Source organism: Dreissena polymorpha, chromosome 6, assembly GCF_020536995.1.
Source record: "Dreissena polymorpha isolate Duluth1 chromosome 6, UMN_Dpol_1.0, whole genome shotgun sequence".
Lineage (NCBI taxonomy): Eukaryota > Metazoa > Mollusca > Bivalvia > Myida > Dreissenidae > Dreissena > Dreissena polymorpha.
The window spans coordinates 28,394,229-28,419,502 of record NC_068360.1 but is presented as its reverse complement, the minus strand read 5'-3'; the positions used below and the strand labels follow the sequence as shown (position 1 = coordinate 28,419,502).

At 33.8% G+C, this 25,274-nt stretch overlaps 2 long non-coding RNA genes across 2 annotated transcripts; one reads left to right on the top strand and one right to left on the bottom strand.

Annotated features, from left to right (window-relative positions):
* Positions 1–17,309: 17,309 nt before the first annotated feature.
* LOC127833952 (uncharacterized) lies at positions 17,310–21,309 on the top strand. Its single transcript, XR_008027690.1, has 3 exons — positions 17,310–17,397; positions 20,064–20,201; positions 20,755–21,309. It is a non-coding gene; the product is annotated as an uncharacterized LOC127833952 (long non-coding RNA).
* Positions 21,310–21,735: 426 nt separating this feature from the next.
* Positions 21,736–24,927, bottom strand: LOC127833951 (uncharacterized). Its single transcript, XR_008027689.1, has 3 exons — positions 24,841–24,927; positions 23,886–24,032; positions 21,736–23,350 (listed from the first exon to the last, which is right to left on the bottom strand). It is a non-coding gene; the product is annotated as an uncharacterized LOC127833951 (long non-coding RNA).
* Between the last annotated feature and the right edge of the window lie 347 nt (positions 24,928–25,274).

Below are 25,274 nucleotides of genomic sequence, written 5' to 3'. Positions count from 1 at the left end.
GGAAAAAAACTTGTTTTGAAAATAGCATATCATCGGTCCTTGTACGCAATCAGCTGGAACACATTTGCCGTTCATTATCGTGCTCTGTAAATTCAGAGGACATAACCACATGTATTAGTGAATTTAAGCTTTGTATGGATAACGTTATGTCTCCTTTGTTTAAACGAAATCTTAATGTTGCCGAACCAAGTAAAACATCTGTTAAAAACATACATTTAATAATTAATGGTTTAACGAAGAATGTTTTATAAAAAGGGATACGTTTTATCATATGCTAAATATTTATCGTACACATAAATCGGATGCAAATAGAGTAAATATGGTTACAGCAAGAAGTCAATATAAAACATGTTTACGTAAATGTAGATATGAATATGATAAAAAATAAAACAACCGAATTAACAAATGCTCGCTACAAAAACGCGAAAGTGTATTGGAATATGTTGAAGGGCTGTGCCAATTTTAAATCATCGACAGTACCTTTGTCTGATTTTGAGATGTACTTTTAAGCTGTTATTAACCAAGAAACACATTTCTTCACACCTGATGAAGATGTTCTGTTTTTATTGAAAGATACGAGCGCGATTAGTTAACAAGTATGTTTGATGAGCTAAATGTTTGTATTATAACCGATGAAATTTTAAAAGGCATTAATAATTTAAAAACTAATAGATGTGGCGGCCAGATGCTTACCTAAATGAATGTTTCATTTATGGTAAAGTTGTGTTACTTCCTTTGTTAGAATCATTGTTTATTTTTTTATAAATTGGATATTTTCCAACTGAATGGTCAGAAGGATATGTAGTGCCTCAGGGCCTCTACATAAAAAGGGAAATTTGAATGATGTTAGCAATTATAGGGGCATAACACTACTAAGCACTTTAGGTCAATTATTTACACGAATTTTGAATTTGCGCTTGTCAAATTGGTCCGAATATAATGTGTACATTGAGGCACAGTCAGAATTTAGGCCGAAAATGAGCAAAGTAGACAATATTTTTGTGTTGCATGGTTTCGTATCGCATATATTGAATTCAGGTAAACAACTATACTGTGCCTTTAAAGATTTGTCGAAGGCATTTGACTATGTTACACGAGATAACCTGTTAAAACTTATAAAATTAGGAATTAGAGGCAGGATTTTGACTATTATACGCTCCATGTATGTCTCAACTAAATCACGTGTTAAATATTGTAATATGTTAAGTGAACGTTTACCATGCATGCTCGGGGTACGACAGGGTGAATGTTTAAGCCCGTTTCTGTTTGCCATGTTTGTCACGTAATTATGTATCGTTCGTGGAAAACACACAGTAACAAACAAAGTTCATTTCCGTTTTCATCATGATTTATTTCTGTTGAATATATTCTAACACAATGCTTCTAATATTCGTGAAGTACGATTTAACAGCGTGGCGACCAACATGGCCGCCATGTCAAGAAGACGTGACAACTCTCAAAGTTCTTTCCAAATCTAACCGCAGAATCTCCGTCTTACCACAATAACACAGCATTTTATTCCAAGGTACATAAACATTAAATTTAGATATTTCCTATCCCATTCTTGATTGGTTGACTGTACTTTTCCCCCGATTTTCTAAACCCACCCCTTCGAATAACCCATATTGATTGGATGGATGCTCATGCATCTGTCACAGCAGAAAATTGCAATGCACAATTATCACTTTGGGAACAGGAAACCTCATTTCATTAAGCATACTTGATCATATAACCATATGTAATCTATGGACAAACCTCATTGGTAATATGAAACCTAACACTTCTATAATCAATTATGTAAACCCCGATACACATTCGATAAACATTCAATTTGAACTTGTATCTGTTATGTACCTTGGGAAATTGGAATTACACTTATATAATCAATTATTTCAATTTCATTATATACCATATATGAAATGGGACTCGTTAGGTAAATTATTTAAATTTCATTATATACCATATCTGAAATGGGACTCGTTATGTATTGGTTTGAAGTAATACGAGCTAAATTGTAAATCAAGGACTAATACAAATCAACACGTGTTCCCGATAAATGAACTACATCGGAGAAATGAAACCATACTTCCATAGTCAATTTTTCAAACTTCATTACATGTCTCATCCGAACTGACATCTGTTATGTTAATTCCTAAATACCCGCAACATACAGCAACGTTACATACTCAAACATGCTATTAAAATATTTCCCTATTATTAAATCTATCTGTACCTAAATTTCTATCATAAGAATAAACAATAAGCATATACCGTTATGTCACACGTTTTAAAATGATATAGAAGACATCTACATTCACAGCGGCTTACCCGGTATTGATGTAAACACGTACAAAAAGTTTCTAATTTTGTATGCTGATGATATTGTAATTTGTGCAAACAGCAGCCAAGAACTGCAAACTTGTCTTAATTTACTTGAACAATACTGTAACCAATGGAAACTCACTGTTAACACGTCAAAAACGAAAGTAATCATTTTCCGTAAAGGTGGTAGAAACTATCAAAACCTATCATTTACAAATAAATATAACGCTATAGAAATTGTCAACAAATTTACAAATCTAGGCATAGTTTTTACAACCGGTGGCTCATTTAATGAAAGACAAAACACCCTTTTAGGGCAAGCACTTAAAGCTTTATTTAAAATGAATAAATATTTATACAAATTTACAAGTGTGACTGTCAAAAACAGGTTAGACTTATTTGAAAAACTTATTGTTCCTATTTTAAATTATGGTATTGAATTCTGAGGATTTAACAAAGGCCAAGCTATTGAACGTATAAATTTACAATTTTGCAAAATTACTCTATGCGTAAAGAGAAGTACGCAGAATAATTTGTATATGGTGAGCAGGGGAGGGTTTCATGCAGAATATTAGACACTTTAACATAATCAAATACTGGATAAAAATATTGCAATGCAATGAAAACAAATTTGCCAAAAAACTTTACAATTTGCTGAAAAACGACTTGTTAAAAATTACAAAAAAAAAGACAAATTGGTGCTCACAAGTTAAAGCTCTATTGTGTTCCCTTGGATTTCAGTATGTCTGGATAATGCAGGGCGTCGGAAATGTAAAACTTTTCTTGTCGACTGTCAATCAGCGTCTTAAAAAACAGAACAGAACAACACTTTATTTTGACTTGTACATAGTACATCGTCTATCTTAGCCATGTTATATTATACATTTCAAAAGGTCACGTGAAAAAGAAAGTGGGTGTACAATAATAATTAGTGTACATTACGTATTGCATAATACATGACAGTGGTTGAAAACAATTGCTAATGTTAAAACATATTGTTACAGGTGGCAATCGATTATCATGCTGTTTATATTAATGTGAAATAAACAAAAATGGAGAGTGGATTATCTTACGCATATAAAGTGGATGAATATGCTTATAATATTGATAGACAGTGCACGTTTTTTTAAATGTCTACAACAAATTAAAACTAAACAAATTACACTATGGAAACAAGTTAAACAATCTGGCACGTATATTTCACATCTGTATACGAGTAGATATTAATTATTTCTTCAGTCGTCTAGAGAAATGTGAAAGGTTAATAATAAAGTAGAGACGATACGGATCATTATAATAATAAAAACACATATGCATTAAATGCGGAAACACAAGCAGGCATTTCTATTTCACCTCATGTTGTTGCAGGTACTGGTACTGCATTATGGGGATTATATACATAAAATAAACAAGCAATCAGATAAACAAACACACAACCGAACCCGCGGAACATAACATTTCAGCTGATATTAAAACAACATTCAATATGGATTTCCTAATTATCAGAGCTTCTTTCACAAAAACAGACAACTTAATGAGAACATCTTTATTACATGTGCTCATAAGGCTTAAGAATTTCAATACTGATGGCCGTTTGAGATAATTTGATTTGATGTGTTTTTCCTAATATCTGTATAACATTGGCAGATTATAATAAAATGATGTTCATCTTCAATATCACGTGAGTTACAACAAATACAATATCGTTCTTCCCATGCTATGCGGTTACTACTTAACCTACCCGTTTGAATTTTTAATGGATGAAATGACATTCTTTATCTACAGAAGTAAAATCTGAGACTTTTGGGTAAGATATCTAAATATGTTTCATATTCAAATGATATTTTAAATTCTTTGTACAAAAATAAAACTAGACTTTCAAGTGTGTGAAACCTTTCTAATTCTTTGGATTTGGTATAACCCCAAACTTTACATGAATAATTAAGAATTGGCGATACGAATGCATCGAATAGTTGACAAAATGTTTTGGCGAAAGATCAAAGTCGTTGCATTAACAAAATAGAACATTTAAGGATTTCAAGGCCTTTCCATTAAGATGTTCAATGTTTTTACAGAAGTTCCCATTGTAGTTAAAAACAGTACCTAAAAGTCCTTAAAGACACGTTTGTGCAAAACTGGTCAAGTCGATTAAGTGACTCCAGTAGGGCCCTATTTTATTATAACATTAAATCTTTTGAATTTCAAGAATATCTTAACCTTTATTAACATTAAAATATTTCGCATTTGTATAACAAAATTGCGTGTGTCATCACATAGATTACATATTGAATCAGGCCGATCGAGTAAACCAGTAGTTAAACCAGTTGAAAAAGAACATGCTCTTTTTGTGATAAACTTGAAGATGAATACCATTTTATTTTGGAATGCGATTTATATATATAGGATATGGCACGAGTTGTGATATCATACCATATTTTATTAAACGAGTTCAGGAATTGTGTAAGTAAGCGAGCCTTTGGCGAGCTTACTAACGAATTTCCTGGACGAGTTTAATAAAATATGGTATGATATGACAACGAGTGTCAGATCTTTTTTATCACATGCTTTTAAATGAGCAAATTATATAAATATTAACGCAAACATAATGATAAAATCCCGAATGTTGTTTACATTTCGTGACGTCATTTGACGTTTCAATGTCATTTCAGCAAAATAACAAAATGCCATAGGTCAATAAACGAAAACTAAGCCAATGAGAACGCTTAAAAATGTTGTATTACACATGTGTTATATAAAAAATATGTAATGGTTGTATTACATGGGAAACAGGGTATAGCATGTGATAAAAAGATTTACGAGATAAATATTGAAACTTTGGCACTTATATATTCTATTCTTTTGAGTTTAGAAAACAGTACTTATATCAATAACATGCTCAAACACATACTACGGATACACTTTAAACACATGCTTATCTGTTTTATATGTTTGTTGTAAAATATATCCACTTTCACCTTATAAGCTTATATTTAACTTTTGTCACCCTGTTTTCATAAAATGAAACGTCTGTTGCACTATCTCCACCTATATGTTTATTATCATATACTTTGTATGCGCTGATTTGTAGTTTTTTCTTGTAAATATATTGTCCTCGTGGGTTTTGTTGTAAAAGATCTCCACTTTAAACTTATAAGTTTATATCTACCCTTTGTCATCCTGCTCTCATGTATTAAAACGTTTTTGTTTTTTCTTTTTTCACTATGTTCACCTATATGTTTATTATCATATAATTTGTAAGCGCTGTCTTGCCATGTATTGCTTGTAAATATGTTGTCCTCATAGGTCGTTTGACCTTTTGGAACTTGTGAAATAAACTATCCAACTGGGGCGTTAGCCTTTGAACGGTTAATGCAAACAATTAGGGGTTTTAAACGGTTTTTAGAAGCTCCATACGTCACATTTTTCCAAGAACTGTTCACAAAACAATTAAATAAAAGTACACATAAACATGAGAGCACAACAATAGAAATTTAATAATCATGAAATTGAATACATTTCAATTTAACTTAAATTTAACTATTCAACGGTTTGATACAAATCAAAACGCCGGGATTATTTGTGTGTATGACTTAACGTAATTTGAATTAGACCATGCTATTTCACCAAAATAATATGATGCAGTGTGTCAGTAGCATATACTGGCGATAACTAGAGATTATGGCAACAATGTTTTTCTTAAAGAAAGTAAAAACAGTGCTGTTGCAAAATCACAGCAAGTTTCAACAATAATGTCAACGATCATCCGCAGTCAACACGTCTATTTCAATCGTTACTACAACCGGAAAGTGTTTCGACTTGGACAGTTGCGTTCTGGCATGCCATTATTCATTATTCCGTTGTATGATTTTACACATATGGGAAACTTATTAGATATTGCTGAAAAAAAACACGCTTTTCTTGGTATTTGTTTAACAGTGTGTGGTTGTTTAAAGGGTGTTTTTGTGGAACTTGCTAATCCCCCCAAAACATAAATACACCCTGTTTATCATTTGTCTACGAGTCTAGGTGGAAATCGAACTTAAAACTTAGTAAATGTATATGATATGAAAAGTGAGGTGAATAATTGGCCTGTTTTACAGAATATGTCAGGGCATGTTGCCAGGGATTGCGATTTAGATTTCATAAAACTATATAATTGGGTTATGGAATGCATGGTCACAACATGATTCGATCGTACATTAGCATAATTCTTGGGTCTTAACCCATAACGCTAGAGTCTTTGGGATCTTTTTCAGTTCTGTGAATCATTTTTGAACGTTCTTAATATGGGATAGCCAATCGCAATAAACAAAGTTATAGCACTACATATGTCTGAGGCAAAATATATGATAGATATAAGTTCAAATTAATTAATTAATGTATGCTTATTGTGATTTATAGTCGATAATATTTAACACTATAATTAAGTCTCCAATTGTGCCATATTTTATTGTCTGGTAAATTTAAATTAGTTAATATCATTGAATGTAGAACGAAAATAAATTATCGGTCAAATACTTTCGAATGTGAATTTTATTTTAAATACAATCGCACAATGAAATATCTTTTAAAGAAAACATCGACAAATCATGATTACTACATACAAACGATCAAATATATCTAAAACAAAACATCGGCAACACACGATTACTAGATACACAAGATTAAATATATTTTCAAAAAAAAATATTGGTAATACAATATGACTACATACACATGCTAACATTATTCAAAATAAAACATCGGAAATACACGATTACTACATATACACGATAAACTTCATTCAAACATGTATGAAAAGAAACAACTTACTAAATTAGCTATACATAGCGTACACGAATTCACTTTATTCTCTGTTAAAACGTGGTGTACGTGGCCTCCGAAACACACCAGAGACGTTCTAGATAAACGCAAATGCCTCTGTTGACATTCTCCAAGGAAACTCCTGGACTGCCTCGGCTTAAATAATCCTTAAATAATCCTTAAATAAGACTAGGTACGCCACGGGCTGTCATAATAATCGTTTATTATAATCGCCTTTCTATATTTGTGGACTTATTTGTATTCTATTAAACCTGCAAAAATATTTTTATAAATAACTATACTATAACAAATAGTGGATATTTGTTGGATTTATTGGAAAATCGATTTTAATTCACGAGAGACTATAAACAATAATATTTTCACGAGTGGTGCAGCCATAATTCATTGATTATGCGTCATTTTATATAAATCGGAAACTTGTTTTCCAAAGATATTTACTTTTATCTTACGGTGCGTAAACTTAAACTGAGGTCGTTTACTCGTCGTCGTGTCTCCACTAATACGTTATGTTTTTTAAACGGATATGTGTCGCTTTTATTTTTTTGAGTAAATACAGACAGAAGACTTAAAATATTGATATTTTACCAAATATTTTACGCTTTAAAGAGGCTTTTAAAAATCGTGAACACTGCTGGCAGCGTTATGTTGATTTAACGAATACTTGTAGCTTAAAACTTAAAGTTTTAACAAGTAAACAAAGTAAGAGGAATTAAAAACATTCAATATAATATTAAGTACTATATATTTCAATAATTCATTCTTTTAATCCGGGATACCACTGAGACGAACTCACGTATCGCTCTTGCTGTTGTCGCACTGTGTTTTGTAGGTGAGTTGAAAACATCTGTTTTATTAATTCGACATATTACATACTTTCATTTGAAAGTCGATAAGAAATGTTGATATGCAATCGCGGTCAATTGAACGAGTCATAATATCAAATCGAGCTTTTTTAAAACTGTTTAACTTTTTATTTCAGGTACGACCAATTATATCTTTTTCGGAAAATAATGACGTTATAAGGACGAAGACGAGATTTATATTATTTTTATCATAAAAATTTATTAAATACATATATTACAAATAAGAGTTTTTAATACATGTATATAGTTTGTGAAAGTATTTTCAAAATGTTAACAAACACAATTCTTTAAATAAACAATAAGTTAAACTTTATGCAGAGACTATACATTTACCTGTATTCACGGTGAATCACTTTGGCCGCGGAGGACAAAGTTGAACGTGAAATCGATTTCTCGATAATTTCCGCGTTGCACAACCACTATCAGGACTTATAAGGTCTAGTAAACGATTTATTTACTAGTGATAACGAGTTACTAAGTCGCGGCAATTAAATACATAAAAATACGCACATATCTGTTATGTCCCACCGTAGCTTTGTAATCATTCAGACACATCCTATGATGTAACTTTTAGTATTAAGAAAGTTTACAGTCAAACATTGTATAAGATAACTTGTCAAAATGAGTATTGTCATTTCAGACTAAAGAGTGCTTCGGAAGATCTTGAACATTATGGTAGTGATAACAAAAACCAGACAGTTCATTAACAATAATCACGAGAAGATATATGTGGCCTTCAAAACGAGTCTGCTGCTCGGTTACCTTGTTTATTTCGGTTTCGCTGTTTTCCACATATTCGGTGACGAGGAATCTATTCGTCTCGTGGTAGTTACCATATTTGGAATACTTCTGATTGTATGGAATGTCTTCAAGAGAACGCGTTCTTATAGATCCTGATAATGTTTGTGAAGAAACTGCTGGGCGGGTATTCAAAGGGGAATGAAGTCTTATAGTCCGATGGTAAGGACATGTTTCCTTCGTTGTCAATGTTGCGATTTAATCTTAATATTGACATTGATCTACTAAAATACACGTTTATCTTTGAAAAAATATTACATAATCTTCCTTTTTTATGACGAGTAAAGTAATTATTTGATTGGCTTCAGAACTGGCAACCGCCATTATAACCTGGTGTGAAAAAAAATATATTTCTTGTATATTGTACTCTTAACCCTAAATTTAAAGTGCACCCTTCGATATCCTGAATTTATGTAGTATGAGAAAAACGACATATGTTGGTGTGTTTTTTGTTATTGCTCCAGGTTCCTATACGTTTCTCGTGGTTTACGTCATCGTCTTTGTTGCGCTTCGAAAACCAGAAAATCTGAGATCGTTAATGGGTCTCTTCGCATTTCCGTTTATGTTGTGGCTGACATCGAATAATAGACGTAAGGTACGTAAAATCGTTCGCATGCTTAAAATTGTCTGAAGCAGTATGAAAAACCTTAAAATAATCGATGGCCATCGTTTTAAATGTGCTTTGACAGATGTAGGGAGATCCGACTTCCATCAAAAAGCATATTATAATGGATGATTACAGAAAACATAGAAAGTATGTTATTTAACTTCTTTAGCTAAGAAAACACACACGCACATCGTTTAATGAAAAATATACACTAAATATATCAACTTAACATTTAAAATAAAATGTAAATTCACTCAAATACCATAGGCATCAATAACTCTTCGCTTAATCATTTCAGTGAAAACCAAAAATATCAATACTATACGCGATATAGAAGCATTCAATACGTTTTTCCTTAACATCACCTTTACAATAGCAAAAATACACTTGTGAACAAAAACAGTATCATATTAAAAAAGTGAATTTTATAACAAGTTGAATGCAGATATATTTGACATTTCACATTAATAGTCTTTGTCTCAACAATAAATTACCCCCTTAAGTATCATAAATCTTTGGGACTGTATTTGCCCTACAATACTGAAACATTTGGGTAATACCATTGTCCGTCAAATTCCTTATGTTATTAATTATCGTACATCTGTACATGTGATTTTTCAATTTTGTTTTATTACAAATTTATTAATGCACGTATTATACCATTACATATTTGTTCAGATAAAAGTGATTTAAACAAGTTGATTCCATTATTCCAACCATAAAAAACTATTTGAGAGATACAAACCAAACAAGCTGAAATACTTTCTGAAGACAGTTTGATGATTAAATAGTTCATAGCTTTTGAAGAATTGCATCAATTTGTTCTAAAAGCAGTTACGTGACATTTGATATAACTTATCGTAACTTTAAATATGTAAATCTAGTGTACTTTTTTTATTTTGTGTAAATATTTTACGTAACAGCGACATGGCTTAAAACGGGCCTTTTCACAGATTTTGGCATGTTTTGAAGTTTGTCATTAAATGCTTTATATTGATAAATGTAAACATTGGATCTAAAAAGCTCCAGTAAAAAATCAAGAATACAATTTATAAAAAAGAAAAAAGTAGCCCGAAGCAGGGCTCGAACCAGTGACCCCCGGAGTCCTGGAGTAAAAACCAATTAGACCGCTCGGCCATCCTGACAAGTATATAAGTCTGACGTATTTTATACTTTATATAAGCAATCTTCGTAGTTTCACAAAATTAAACGACAACAACAGAACTCTCCAAATTATTCAATCGTTTCGCGTTGCAACGCTTTATAAGTTTCAGGTTTATATATCGTCAAAAGATGCATATAATAGCTATATTAGACCATGGTAAATGTTCAGTAGTAATGTTTCCTCACAAATATCATAACTAAAACGAAAATGTGCGAATCTGAAACAACTTTTTACAATGTTGTCAATTTACCAAAACGTGAACAGATCCCTTTAAACATGTGAGGAAAAATTAATCGTGCACAATACTCAAACTGTTCTTTTTATGTATACCAATCTTCAGCACTTTTTTTGAGAAATCGCAAGAACAATTTATGCTGAAGACAGACATATGGAGATTTAAACCTATAGTCGGTGAAACCTGAAGGGTGCTAATAACATTGTTCTCAAGCAGATATATGATTTCAAATCACTTGGAATAGCTGTTGACAAGCCTCTCACTTTAAAGCCGATTATAGAAAATGTATGAACTAGCCTTACACCATATTGGTTTTGTGAAGTTTGAAACAAATAAATTATTTTATAACTCGCCATAGAAAAAGTTTAGGACTTGTGCTGTACACGAGGGTATTCAGCCCTTAAGGCTTGAAAAAAAAACACATATTAAACCTTACCTTGCAACAAAATATTATTACAAATCAATGATTAACATATTGCTTATAACTATATACATGCGAATCTTTTATTGTTGTATTTTCAGTGAAATAAGTGAGTCGTTTGAAAAACGCTATTTATTAAATCTGTACTGCGAAGACAAAAATGAAAAAACATGATTCGTTTTAAAGATTTCATCATCTCAACCGTACAGTTTTAAGATGCTGGTCTATCTATATAAGGTTATTAAAATAAATTATGACTCAATAATCTTTTTTTAATACGTCAAAAGCAAGTTCAAAGTGAACATGGTATCAACATTCGGCCGCGATGTTCGGCCTTATCAACTCTTTGATGCAGCGACTGTATGCATCTCTGCTGCAGTTAACATTTTTTGTTATTTCCGTGTGTTTTTCTTCACTGTTAATTGTTAAAATTATATTTCGGACATAAGACATTTGTAAGTGAACGGTAACGTAAAAATAAATTGTGCATTGTACAGAATGTGGACATTGTTTCATGTTAACTGGCACACGGTGTACTGGGCCATGACGCTACAGTACCTGATTGCCCTGATCATCTATACGACTACGTGGTCATCCAATGGTGGGCCTCGAGACTCACTGATCTCATCGACAATGCGCGAGCCGTAGGCGTGTTCATGTTTGGGGAGACTAACACCGATCACCGTTTTGTGATGGCAGTTAGCATTGCTTTAGCTTTGAAAATTTAACATGTTTTCACAACAGAATTACCGCATTCCTTGCGTATCATTTACATGTTTATCATTTATATCACGAATTGTACTAATACGTTGTTTTCCTGCAAAAATCCATGCATATTCTGTATTGATTTTGCATGATTTGTCCCAAGGGGACAGCATACTTCTGGTTTCAAGTGTAGGGGAGACTAACACCGATCACCGTTTTGTGATGGCAGTTAGCATTGCTTTAGCTTTGAAAATTTAACATGTTTTCACAACAGAATTACCGCATGCAAACATTCCTTGCGTATCATTTACATGTTTATCATTTATATCACGAATTGTACTAATACGTTGTTTTCCTGCAAAAATCCATGCATATTCTGTATTGATTTTGCATGATTTGTCCCAAGGGAACAGCATACTTCTGGTTTCAAGTGTAGCGTTCGCTACATCAACGTCATTTTTATCTAAAAAGAAGCGATTATAAAAATGAATTATGTTTTATACGAAAATATATGCGAAGTGAAACATTGAACTTTCACTGTTTGCATCTAAACAAAAACCAACAAATGCTCATGATTTCACACGCTAGTTATTAGTATTCCTTATCACAATATTGTGTACTTGATACGTTTTGTTTCCATGTGTTGACTTCAGAATGTGCCACAAATGCTGATCCTGATAGTAAGCCTATCCGTGCTGACCTACTTAGGGGTCATCAGATTCGTTGTAGAAACATTGGGCCGTGCGTTAGCGTTCTGTCTGGGGACTAGCCCCGTCAAAGGGATCAACGCGATCGGAAATATCTTCCTGCATGTGGTAATTTTGTTGGTTTGTCGAGTTCATTACTTCGTCGGAGCAAATACTCACTCACATACGATATATGCTTCTCACTCGACTGTTGGGTATTTGGCTAACTATTATAATATGTATTGTTTCACCTGTCATTCCATGAGTTCAGTTTTATACGAACATATCTAGTAGAGCGAGCAGCAGCCAATGTTAACCCATTTATGCCTAGCGTCTTAAGAAAAGACATTGGCAAAAGACATTGGCAAACAGCGTAGACCCAGATGACACGCCGCATGATGCGGCGTCTCATCAGGGTCTGCGCTGTTTGCTTAAAGGAATTTATGTAAGAAATATTCTAAATATAGAAATAAGTATACTAGACATCCCTAATTTTGGAAATACATTGATCCAATTTAAAAGGATTGGAGAGTCAACTAGGCATAAATGGGTTAATGTTAATGCAGCATCTCGAATGTGTTCAAAGAATGATGTTTGATGTCACTAGCGATTTATTTGGATTTGGATGAAGTTTCTCGTCATGAAAGCACCAACATCGATTTGCTTTTAAAAACTCCATCATTTAACAACTTGAAAAAGTTCTTCAGTTTCCGATGTAACAATATTAAATATTAAGCAAAACAATAACACATTAGCAATCAATTATCTCGATGGATTTCCTGTTCATGCGAACTGGTGTTGAATCTTCATTATAATTTACCAAATTAATACATTTAGTTTGCAGAACGTAATCAACGTTTGACATGTATTCTCAAATGCATAACATAATTCTTCATAATAATGAGCACAAAACATTTCATCTGCTGGTCAGAAACGATTTCTGTTCATTCTTACCCTCTTATTATTATTTGCCAAATAAATAAATTAATTTAGTATATAGAGGATATTTGTTTGAATCGATGGAATATCGATTTTATTTCACGAGTAAACATATAAAATAATATTTTCACGAGTGGCGCAGCCAGGAGTGAAAATATGTATTTTTTATGATCACGAGTGAAATAAAATCGATATTTCATCGAATCCAACAACAAAAAATTACTGTATGCTTTTTTTACCGTTTATTTAGATTGTAAAATAGTTTAACTGGATAATTTCGCTGAATATTCGTCGAAAAAATTACGTCATTTCACAGTGAAACATATCGATATTTTTCACTGTTATTTTTCACTGTTTAAAACATTGAAATATCACTTTTATTTCACTGATTTTTCTCTATAAACCACCGGAAAGCATAAAGTAAATCAACTTATTTTAACATTTTTGAATGTATAAAACATATCGGATCATAACTTGCCACAGGACAGCTGATAAATATACGCATTTGATGATTATTAAGATTGTATACAAAAACAAACTTGTGGTTGTCAATTCGTTTGCTGCATAGCAATCATCCTGACATGTGATTGCATCCTCCCAGCTAACACAGCGGCCTTACTTATCCAATCAACACAATGGCGGACGTAAAATGACACTAAAACTCGCGAGATGTAAAATGCGGTAATGACGATCTACAGTTCCTGTCGATTGCTGGCGGCATGGCAATAGCGGATTAAGCTTCACTTGTAATATTTCAGGAATCAGGGATAGTTTTGTCGTTTATGATGCGTGTCCGAATCCGTAATCTTGATTCAAGAGTATATAGCGGACATGACGCCATCACAGCTATTTGTGACGTATGCGAGCGCCCTTGCGACTGTTGGGGGATCGTCGCTTATCAACTTCATGTCATTAGGGGTAAGTGTTCGACTATTTTATTTTGATAAAAAAGATGTGTTAAACACAAATATACCATGCTCATTAATTAATGGAAACTTTGCGTTGTTATTTACGGTTTATTAATTGTAACGAAAGCCGCATGTTATAATAATGTATTTAAGAGGTAACTTTCGATTATTCGAAAGATAAGCAAATCTTTATAATACGTGTGGGCAATCGTCGTTTAGTAGCCACGCCTCAGTATGTAACTTACCTTTGTTACTGCAGGTTCCGGCCGCCCCTCTTATCGCAACGTCGACGATGTCGGCGCCGGCTGCCCTAGCGGCATCAAAGCTGTCGTTTCCGTCGCACAGCGGAGAGGAGGTGCCGGTATCCACCGCGTACGAGAACGAGAGACCAATCGAAAGGATGCGGCTTTTAGAGTAATGTACACGATTATAAAGGGACACATGTTAACAAACTTTCATCAACAACTATTTTGTTATCGGAGTCGTATGTAAAAGAAAAAAAAACTATTGCCGGCATAGATAATATCACGAGATTAATAATAAATACAGATACGTTTATTTAGATAAAAAATACACAAGATTTTGCATACGATTCAGTTTTCGTGCAAAGAGACTTATTTGTGTTCTACAATTGCCAAGTCTTTTATTCACACATTATTTTCGCATTTTTGGCGGTCTTCATTTTGAACGTTAACAGGCAAAACAAATAGATTTAAAATAAACAATAAACAATTTGTTCACAAATTCTTTAAATCAAACAGACTTTTGTTTTTATTTACTTTCAGTTGCTATCAGGCAGACAACCCTATACTGGCTATACCGTCATTATTTTAAAAATCGGAATAACACAATTTTCAACTTTCTCAAAATATTTCTTCTACAACACATGTCTTTATACAGTAAGATAATTTACGAAATAATCAAAAGATGTTACTTCTGCTTGAAACGAAGATATTTGTGTCCTTAGCCAAATGCTTAATTCACTCAAGGCAAAGGAGAACGAATCTTGATGAGGCTAAACTATATCGTTTGTCTCCACTTACTTCTGCAAAATATTAGGACAGCTCTTTCTTAAAATACAGTTTTATACTTAATAGCATTTTCAATAACCGAAAGCATCAACATCTTTTGCAGCAAAGTCATGTTTTCTAATAAATATGTAAACTTTTCTTGTTCGATTATATTTCGTTTACATCCAATTAAGAAAAAAAAACGAACATTAAACCTGGAATGCCACCCAAAAACGAACGTTCGGTAACGAAAATTATAACAGCTGAAATTTTGCATATTCTAATAGACCGATTAGTGGCCGATGTTTTTGTGCATGCAACAACTTGTATATGTTCAAAGCAATGGTTTGATGTCGTTGGCGTTTTCATTGGATGGTTTTTTTCTCGTCACACATGCCAAACACATAGATATGCTTTCAAACACGCCACCATGACACAACTCATAATGATCCTCACGTTTTTTGCAAATGGGTTGTAATTGTGTGTTTCATTACATGTGTTGATGAATTAATATTCGCTGAATCGCAATACAATGCCCGATTTCTTTGACATAATGCGAACTATTTTGAAACACATATAGCAATAACGCACCCTGTAGAATTATCCGTAAATTTTCGAAACATCAGGTCCTAAGCGCCACCTCGGCCGTAGCATTGGCTCATTTACTAATGTATCGCAAACAAGAAATATCTTTAAAAAAGATATACGGCGTTGATTGTGGTTGCAGTTAATGAAAAGTAAAGACTTCAATGAATGAGATCAAAGATAGCGAATGTCTTTTTCTGTGCAGTTCTTAGCTGCAGCAAACGCCGTACGGGATGATACGCGGAGTTTTCGGCTTATTTTACATTATTACATATTGCTGGTCATAAACGCATAGATACAAAACAGAAAACCAAAAGAAGAATGGAAGTGAAATTAAAACATATGAGTCAACCGGCCACACGCGAAGTATCCGTACATATTTTAAATATTTATACGCGCGTTCTTCGAACCAGGGACCTATACAAACTATTTTTGTATAGGTCCCTGTTCGAACAAACCTGTTTTAGTGGTTTGTCTGGCGTTGCTATTTGATTCGATTATTAACAGTATCGAGAATCATTGCGCTCATGCTTAATTCATTAGTCAATATGATGGCATAATTCTTGTTAAATTAATTAAAAAATAATATTTATCATGGTATTGTTGTAAAACACATTAAGTATTATTGACATACCATATGATATCGCTGGATATCTTCATTTAACATCTGTCTGGTCTAATTCCAGTTCACCTAGTTCACGCTATAGCGTCTTTGGCGTCTTTATTATGTAACGATTATTTTCCTGGCCGCGAACTCCGATCAGCACATAGGGTAGAGACGCAGCGATGACCTGTACGTAAACTCTGACATTCACTCGCAGTGGCCGCAAATTGACCCGATATACCTCGCGAGTTGAAATGCAATGCATTAAAGTGAGTCTTCGCTTCCACTGCTCTCTATACTTTAATATGTTAACATGTTGATAGGAATATGGAAGTTAGTACTAAATATGAAAACATAGCCTTTAAGTGCAAACGTTCTCGCGCTGAAAATCTTCTGAAAATAAAAGGTGGACGCACAAACTGTATTGATGTCGAGATTGATTGTAAAACTGTTCTATCTATTAAGCCTTTCCATTAGATATAAAATGGTTTCATGCTGAACACGCAGTAAAACAGTGTTACAAAGACGCGGACATGTTTCCAATGTTCTGGTCGTATTCTCAAATCAGCCAATGCAGTCAATGAAGTGTATTCATCTGTACTTGGCCGCGGGAAGTTTTATTTGAATTCTATTGGACGCTAATACCGGGGATGAACAACTTTTGTCACGTGACCACAAAAGTCAACGCAGGTTGTTGAATTACATCAGGAATCCCGCTCCGTCAGGTAATTTTCATCTTTTTATAGAGAATATGTTAAAATTTCTGGACAATACAAAGCTTATGACATGCTTCATACCTTTTCGCATATTAAGACGCATTGCACTTGTTTCGAAGCTTTGCAGTTTTTAAGAACACTTCGACACAAACTTTAGATTTTCGATGCAAACGCAGTTTGATTTTATATTTTTTTACTTTCCATTCACGAATAAATCATATTTCTAGAAAAATGAGAGCACACGATGCTTAATTTTTGATGATTTATTGTATTTGCGATATAAGTTGTTGTTGTTATATTTAATTTGGGCAGTTCTTGCTATTTCAAAAATTTACAAACGCGGGTTGGTTGAGCAAACGCAGTTTGCTGAAGCTGGATTATGGCAAACGCAGGTTGGTTAAGATTACGGAATCCGGATAGTGACATCTATATTCTTGCCCTTCTTTCATCAAGGGCGACACACGACACACGAAGCGATACACGATATTTTGCGCGACAGTCGCGGCGACGCGCGATATTTTATTATTCAAATATCGCCCATATTATCCGAATTTCGTGTAACGCGGTCTAATTTCAGACCGCGACACACGACACACGAAGCGATACTCGATATGTACTGTTCAAATCAAATCATCATCAACATCTTCATCATCATCATCTCCATCTTCATCGCCATTATCATCATAAAATAAATCGCGATTCGGAGCGGAGTATTGTAAAATGAAGATCTCAAAAGAATTGAAAAATAATTTGTCGGAATGTTATTTTTCTCATGCTGTTTTGTTAGTTGTCCAAATATATTTAATATTAAATATTATCTTAATATTAAGATTTGGTAGTTAAAGAATGCAATTTGAATGAACACAATTGTATGCATATGTTTTGCTCAGCTGTGAAGATTGAGGGAACAATTTATAGAAGAACTGTGAGAATCATCTCTACAGTGTTGCTACTGTTCCGCAATTCATAATACTATATTTTCGGCACACGAGCATTTTACAAAAATGTTGAAAGTTAATAAAAACAAAATATACGGTGTTTGGGAAAACGTATTGAACACCTGAATGTTGAGACACTTTACGACAATGGGCTCGAGTTACAGGTTGTAGCACGGCGTCTCCGTTAGCAACGTACCAGTATAAATTTAATATAATAGCAAAATTGAACTGAGCCTCGCTCTGTGAAAAGGGGGTTGAAAGCATGTGCGTTAAGTGTTGTCCCATATTAGCATTTGCAGTCCGCACAGGCTAATCAGGTACGCCACTTTCCGTCTAAAATGGGCGTTCTTCTAAGAAGAGACTTCTGAAACGAAAAGAATCATACAAGCGGCACGAGTCGTCCCTGATAAGCCTGTGCGGACTACACAGGCTAATCTGAGACAACACTTTACACACATGCATTAAACCCATTTTTCGCAGAGCGACGCCCAATTTTCCGAGTCTAAAAAGTTTGAGAATATTAAAACCCATTCTTAATATTAATTAGCACATTCATATATTGTCAGCCTGATTAAAATTACTGAGAGCAACACCACTCATTCGAATAAAAAATCTGTACCCGCTTCGTCCAGATAAACTTACTTGCTTGTTTGTTTTAACCTAACCATGATAAAAAGAGACATACCTACTTATTACAATATATGAACATAATTTAATTCCATCCGCATCATCAGATGAGGATAAATATAACAACCAATGTTATCTTATTTCTCTTAATGAATAAATTGAAAACACAAATAATGTTGCCCATTTGTAAAACCAAAAATAAAATCAGAATAATAACACGCCAAATCAATGTTTCGAAAGCACTGTTATGCAATTAGAAAACACAAACGAGCAATAAAACCAATCGAAGCATTTGAAATTGACATTCGGATTATGAATGCAGTAAAAATAGCCCCTTTTTGTCTCCCCTGATTTTTTGAAAACGCGACAGTCGACAGGCGATATGATTATAGCGAAACTTGAACAGTACAAATATCGCGTGTCGCCGCGACTGTCGCGCAAAATATCGTGCGTCGCTTCGTGTTTCGTGCGTGGTCCTTTGAACGCGAGACACGACACACGAAGCGATACACGATATTTTGCGGGACAGTCGCGGCGACGCACGATATTTTGCGCGACAGTCGCGGCGACGCACGATATATTTAACACGATATATCGCCTTTTGGGCTACCTACACAAGGGCGATATTTCCTGGTACATTCTCGCTCGTCGCTCCGTGTATCGCGCAAAATATCGTGCGTCGCCGCGACTGTCGCGCAAAATATCGTGTATCGCTTCGTGTGTCCCCCTTGATGAAAGAAGGGCGAGATTATAGATGGCACTATCCGGATTCCGTAAAAGATAGTGGTATACGCCGGTTGATTGAATATTGAATACCATTTTGTTTCAATTTTGAATGTTGTACTTATTCCTATGATATCATTTTCCTTTTCAGAATGACACGAAAAAAGTCTCACCTCGGGCGGACCATTGTGTTACCACTCGACTACCGTACCACCATTCTATATAATAATTTACCAAATAAGTAGGTAATTGTTACAATCAATAATCAGGTATTTGAAGAATATCGTTTACATTGCATACCAAAATATATAGGTATGATATAATTCAAACCGATTGTGTTCACATTGGCTTTCAGAAAATAATCTAAATCAAATTTTATGATTTCAGGAAGTTTTTTTACCGTACTAGTCGCTCCCATGTGTATGGCTTGACTGGATCAACTGAGAGCAGCACTGCACAGCCGACCAACAGTGACGGATGCAATACGCAACAGCAGAATGACATCATTCGAAAAATAAGATTAAAGTAAGCCAAGATCCTGTGATTTAAAATTATTTAAAAATGTTTTAGGTTTAGAGATGTCTACAACAAAAGTCTTTTTAAAATGAATCATTATTTAATTGCCAGGAGACAGTCAACATTTATTTTATTTTAAAGGTATGCTTTGTACACTGAGGCACGTGCTCAGAAAATGCATTGTAATGAAGAGGATTATATGTGTCTAATGCAGATGTTTCCTAAAATGTGAAATTCGTTATATAAACTTATCAATACGTAATATTCAACAGGATTAATTTGCATCTGTCGTCAAAAAGGTTAATTGCCAAGTTGAAGAAGATCAATTTCATGTATTCACTAAGAGTCTAGGACACGGGTTCGAACCGTCGACGAGTACAGGGGTCATAATTGCCTGAAAATGATACTCAGTACTGTTAATAATTCATGATTCGACATAAAATGTGATTACATTTTATTGTCTTTGCTTCGGATGATGTCAAGCTGAAAAACTCGCTCTCAGTAAATAAGATGGTAAATGTTGTAAAATAAATAGTTTTCGATAACAAATATCATGTTTCAGGGACCACGAATTTGACATTCCAAAACGGAAGGAACCTAAACGAAAATTTGACACCGTGTCAACAAGCAGAAACGCTCTCCAGAAGGGAGCGTTGGGTGTCCGATGGGAGAGGGCAAGACGAAATGACAGCAAAATGCTTCTAACATCAAAAATGGGAATTGACATTGACCCGTAAAAGGAAATCATAATATCATACGACAGTTTGTAGTTCTTTAAAAGACAGCTGTCATTTTTGATATTCGTTAACCAACGTTACCTATATTGATTCCGTGTAATGCTACTGAATTTGATTTTGTGTTGCTCTTTCTATGTTTATGCATTGAGGAGCTACCAATATTGGGGCCGTATAATATGCTGCCTATATTGACGCTGTGGGATGCTTCATTTAACGAGGCCTACCGGTATATTCAACCTTTTTGGGGGATTTGAAACAACAACAGACATATTGGATCTAACTTTATTTTGTTTGCTGTTATTTGTTTCAAGTTTTAAAATTACAGTTTCTAAAAAATGCCATGTATCTTGTATCTTGTTAATTAAAAAAAAGGTATCTTTCTTTTAGTTGCATAATGATAAATAATGTGGACCTATAAGGAGAGAGGTATCATGAAGCAAATAAAACAATCGATTCCTCTTATTCTGCAAGACATAGTTTTCATTTTAGGTGTATACCATTATCTTTTGATCCGAAACTTTAAATATAATAATAACTATTGACCTTTACATGGGCGCCTTGCAAATCACTAGTGTCTTCATATTGGTCATACAATATAATGTCTTTATGTGTAACGTGAGAATCCTGACAATCTTACAATATGATTGTTGGAGATAATACTTAAAATAAAGCTGAAGGCATACTACATCCATGACAAAGTACACTTCACCGAGATAAGTCTAACTATACTGTGAAAAACATTGAAAAACCCAGCGGTTGAACGCAAACAAGATCAGTGTCTTTAACAACAAAACGAACCAAACATATGCAGATTAATTGTTTTATTGCTGCAAAGAATATCCCGTATCGCAATAATAGCTTATACGCAAAACATTAAACTGGCCTATGTGCAACTTGAGAAGGAATTACAGATTTACATGTAATTGTTGACAATTCGCACAATGATTCCAATGAGACAAAAAGCTAACTCACCAAAAATATATTTTAATCATATTGATTCGAAATAGATAAACAAAAATCGCAGATTACAAATGAGTCTCGCTCTGTGAAAAGGGGGTTTAATGCATGTGCGTAAGGTGTCGTCACATATTAGCCTGTGCATTCCGTACAGGCTAATTAGGGACAAACCTTTCCGATAAACTCGATTTTTGCTCAGAAGAGACTTTCTTTTAACAAAACATATCATAAAAGCGGAAAGTGCCGTCCCTGATTAGCCTATGTGGACTGCACTTTACGCACATGCATTAAACCCCCTTTTCACAGAGCGCGGCTCAAATGTATATTCCAGCGGATATGGTGAGATCAACAATAATCACAGATAATCAACATAAATTACAATGATTTTGAAAAGATCAACAATAATCACAGATAATCAACATAAATTACAATGATTTTGAAAAGATCAACAATAATCACAGATAATCAACATAGATTACAATGATTTTGAAAAGATCAACAATAATCACAGATAATCAACATAAATTACAATGATTTTGAAAAGATCAACAATAATCACAGATAATCAACATTAATTACAATGATTTTGAAAAGATCAACAATAATCACAGATAATCAACATAAATTACAATGATTTCGAAAAGATCAACAATAATCACTGGTTATATAAATCACAATTAATCGGTTGAGATCAACAATAATCACAGATAATCAACATAAATCACAATGATTTTGATAAGATCAACAATAATCACAGATAATATAAATCACTATTAATAGGTTAAGATAAAAAATTCACAGATAATCAACATAAATTACAATTATTTTGATAAGATCAACAATAATCACAGATAATCAATATAAATCACAATTCATGGGCTGAGATCAACAGTAATCACAGATGAGCAATAATGAACACAATAATTTGTATGAGATCAACCATTATCATAATCATTTTAAATTAGAATGATAAATATTACAACAATAATCTTATTAAAAACAGGAATATCAAACAAAACAACACAAGATAAACGATATGAAACACAATGTTTAAGACGCAAAAACACGCGTAATACTATATATTATTGTATGACAGTCTGTATTTTCAATAATTAAGAAAATAACCACGGCACATTGGTAAGAATTAAAAATAATTCTTGGTCTTATCATCGTCATGCAACAGATGACTAGGCCCGGTGCTTTGCAGATCTGTGCTTTGATAGACTACTGCGGTGCCTGTACCTCTTTTCACACATATCACAAGCAAAGTTTTTCTCTCCATTGTGGGTGGCAAGGTGGGCCTGAAGGTCAATTTTCTCCCGGAGCGTTGCATTGCAAATTGAGCAGGTAAATTGCTTTGCAGCAACCTCCCTCCGGACGTGACGATTCAGGTCATCTTTGGTTGAAAACTTTTTGCCGCATTGTTCACAGGGGAACGGCTTTTCAACACCATGAATGCTGCATCTATATAACAAAAACAAATGGAACTGTTGAATTATTATTCAATACAGAAAAATACACACAGAATATTATCCATAACAATGTGGAACTTAACAAAATGATGGTCGTCAGAAGCGCTCCAGATAAGGCGCGTTAACGCGTATTTACGCATTTCAAAATCCAAAATACGCATTAAATAATATGTTTAAGGGTCCAATTACATACGTGAAGTATCGGAACGCGTACATTCTGGATTTATACGGTGTAAATTCCAATTGTTCAGTGACAATTTGCATTGAAATTTATCTGGACAATTATGGTCGTTAAAAACTAAATACTATAATGAGCACACCAATATGCACCACACTAGTAATAATGTGTTAAGTGTTTTAAAGCCGGCTTTTTTCGAAAACACCATTCAAAACATTTTAAATAGTGCTTTGCAACTAGGTTATAAAAACATACTTTCGCTCAGAATGCAATGACCTATGTTGAATTGTATCTTGATTTTTAAACCGACAGAACCTAGCATTGTACTAAAAACAAAAAAAATACAAACCTGTGTCTGTTGAACGCCTGTTTTGTGTAAAATGTTTTTCCACAACAGGCGAATCGTCCAGTCCCTCTGTGGCGCTTATCATGAAGCTTTAACCCCCACTTCGATTTAAATGTCTTTCCACAGATTTCACACACGAGCGTCATGTTTCTGTAATGAAAGAATTACTTTTTGTTAAAATATATTTCTAAAATGTTTTTATAAAGTTTTAAAGACTACACCAAAAGAGATATGAAACGCAAGTGATTGGATGTGACACACTATCTGCTATTCTTTTCGTCACAGTTCAATAAACATGCGTGTTTACTAATGCACGGGATTTTCGTGAGTTTTGGCGCGTTTAGCGTCATTCGAGGTCCGCTTAAAGGAGGCAACGCACGTTGTGGTTCAATATACTTGTAACAGTACTTAATGTGTTGATAAGCATATTTCCGCTCTGTTTAAATGTCCTCAATTGAAGTTCCGTAGTCATATATTGTGTTGAATAGTTAATATTTTCGTATTTGTAACCATATCATATTTTAGAAGACTTTCAAAAATGTGTACAGTGTGCGTTTCATTATCCTTTGAATATTCTCGCAACCTGCGTTTGCCATTTCCTATTGCTCAAGAAATACCAACCTGCGTTTGCAAAACAAAACAAAACAAAAAAATAAGATATTTTTCAATTTGCACCGCTATTTTTGTCATGAATCTTATTAAATATATTAAAATGAAGTGTAAAATCATACTAATTCAGTCGTTAAACCAATATTGTTGAAAGAAAATCATCAACACCACATAAACAAACAGCGTTTGCAATGCATTTCAGAATTTTGTGTCGAAGTGTTCTCGGAAAGTGGAAACAGTAAAGGCAATGGAATCATTTCAAATAAAAGTTTATTTAGTATACTGTGTCATAGGCTATCACTTGTTAAAAACTGAAATTTTGATTATATGAAAAAACAACAAAACTTACCTTAATGTACAAGATTACAATCTGTTTCTGCAACCGGCGTTGACTTTTGCGGTCACGTGACAAAAGTTGTTCATCCCCGGTGACAGCAGTGATATATCCCAAGGCCTGCATGGGTACGCAAATGCCGTCTTAAACTACTTCGATGTGTCAACGCCTTTCTGCACGTCTGGCACAGCATATCTAAAGACAATCGCATTAACCACAGGTTAAAGCTCCAATTCGAAGGGGAAAAGACATGATTTACATTAAATCATCCTACTTGAACATATCGACACCTAGATCCAAAGCAGAGAAACAAATACAGTATAACGTATATTCAGATACATGTGTGATCATTTTGCCCAACTCTATTTGTCATATGTATTTTCACAAGTGTTCGCAAAGATTACGTCATACATCTTCGGTAATCAAGTGAATTTCTTTCTATTGCACTT